Source organism: Culex pipiens, chromosome 1 (assembly GCF_016801865.2).
Source record: "Culex pipiens pallens isolate TS chromosome 1, TS_CPP_V2, whole genome shotgun sequence".
NCBI lineage: Eukaryota > Metazoa > Arthropoda > Insecta > Diptera > Culicidae > Culex > Culex pipiens.
This window is the reverse complement of record NC_068937.1, coordinates 92531739-92534353: the sequence shown is the minus strand read 5'-3', so window position 1 is coordinate 92534353 and position 2615 is coordinate 92531739.

Below are 2615 nucleotides of genomic sequence, written 5' to 3'. Positions count from 1 at the left end.
ATATAAAAAAAATTTGCAAAGTAATTTTCGATTGCAAATTCAATTTTACATAACAAAAATCCGGCCAAAAAAAATTTTCCATGAAATTTAGATTTTTTTCCAAAAATCGCAATTTTTCAAAAAATCATAACTCGGCGGCAGATTTTTTGACCATACTTTTCTGGTTCAAAAGTTGCGGGTTTTTGTCCCCTTAAACATATTAAAAAAAATTAAAAGTAAAAAATACGTATTTTGGGAAATTTAGTTTATATGAAAAAAAGTTAATTAAAAAATCGGAATTTTTTTTTCGTGTGCCTATTTTTTCTGAATATTCCTAAACAATACCTACAACCTTGCCGAGTACACCAAATTGATCAGAAAATTCATTCAAAAGTTACAGATTTTCGAATAACGTCATGCTTCGAACTCTCGGACGATTCAAAACCCGGACACCTCATCTTGTTTTATCAATTATTTGGATATAAGTTCGCATAATAATTGACAAAACTGTGTTATTTGATGAATTCTTACATCAACTTTCATTTCAAGTTGGTTTGGACGCTGTAGTCAATGCCAAAACAGTTAAATTAAACAAAAACATGAGTTTACCAAAAATGTGAAACATTTCACTGACATATTTCACAGGCGTCCGAAGCACCGGGAAGGCAAAGCAAAAAATTATGGTTCTGATTTCCATAAATTCTAGCAAATTTTTATACAAAATATCGATTGTTTTGCTGTTAACAGCTTATTTGAGACCTACAGAATTCCATTCACTAAAATATCAGTCCAAATTTGCGCGATTTATAAGCAAAAACGAGTGTCCGGATTTCGAATCAGCTTCCATCAGTGTCCGGGATTCGAAGCACAAAAAGCCATTTTAATTTTAAAATTCTGATGAAAAATTGTTGGAAAAGACATAATTAGCATGTTTTTTCTTAAAATTGACTTTTAATATTACATCTTGATGTTATTTATACATTTCCAACTTATTACAAGATTTTTCGCCAGCTATAACAAAAATGATATGCTACTATGTGTCCGGATTTCGAATCATGACGTTATTTACCTACCATTTTGCTATGGACAGCTGCCGAAATTGTATGGAAACATGTATGGGTGAACTAATTACACAAACTAGCTACTTTAATCATAGGAAAGGTCCCCACAAAGTTTGAGCCAAAAAAAAAAATACAAAAAATAAATGGTCGAAATTGGCCGATTTCGTAGAGAATTGCTCAGTATTGTCCCAATGTGCCATTTAAATGTTGAACATTTCTTTGGCCTTAACAAAGATAACAGGACTTCAATGTATATTTTGTAAAAGTTTATTACTCATAACAAGTTGCGATAGTATGATACGATAACGAGTTTGCAACGATTTGCATACGAAGTTTGTCAAAATTAAAAAAAAAACACTTTTGAAATGGATTTTTCATACGTTTGTTTCCCCGCTATAGTTTGGCGTCCGTGTTTTGGTTAACTAAAACAGTGCCGAAAAGTATTATTTTTCAACACAAGTGGTTTCAGCACTTTGGGCCAAATTGAGTTAGGAACGCCATTTTGTGCAACTCACAATGCCACATCTTTTGTCCTTCACAGATCCCCAAAATTCGTTTCCAATCCTGAGATATTCAATGAAAACTAAAAAAGCTCCGAAAATTTTTGTCACTTTTCATATGAAAGTAGTTTTAATCTTGTCGTGCTATCTTGTCACTCCTTGAAAATTGATGTAAGTGCGACAAATGGCCAAAGGGATTTCAGGTCAGGATGCGTTTGACGCACGTGCAAGCTAGACTACCGTAAACATTTGTAATTATAACCCGGGACTCCAGCAACCAACTTCAACCAAACTTCGGGACAATGCACAGAATGGTCAGCCAAACAAAACATGTTTGTTATTGTTTACATTGCGTGCTCTCGTTTTTGTATATTCAAGGTCAAACATTGAAACGCGTTTTTCTCGGAACGTCAAAATGGCGGGTGCGACTAGATAGCACGACGACGTCGACTTGTTGAACTATAATGAACATTTTAGCACTGTTATTTTTGGTGAAGATGAGTAGGCCATTTCATCACTATGATAGCTAAAGTAAGTTTTTTTTAAACGAAATTGCAAAAAAAAAGAGTTTTTCGAAATCTCACAAGTATGATTGAATTATGCAATTATTATGTTATTTTGCAATCATATTTTAATTAAATAATAAATATATTTCTATCAGATTATGGATATCTTTTTGTTATATTTTGAATGAAATACAGAAACTTTTAAAACTTCGGTTTTTGACATCCGCTTATCTGTGACATTCGTAACTACGCAGACTAGGGCAAAAAAGTGGTCGCCACCAAATTAATGCTAGCGACATCAATAATGCAGGGGCAACAAGTGCTTGCTTGTTGTGTTCGGTGCCAGTGTGGGTGGGGCACCCCACTAGAAGGAATGAGGGTGTAATTTCGGTAAGGTGTCGAAGGAAAGTGCCCATTAGGAATGCCCTGCAGGAAGTCATCAGCAGTAGGTATAGGACTGTCAACAAAACAACAACAACTGGTGATTCCATTGCGTGACGGATTCGTGGTGGGTGACCAAGCTGGGTGCTTCCACTTTGTATGATTGATCGGAACTGGGCCGACTAAAG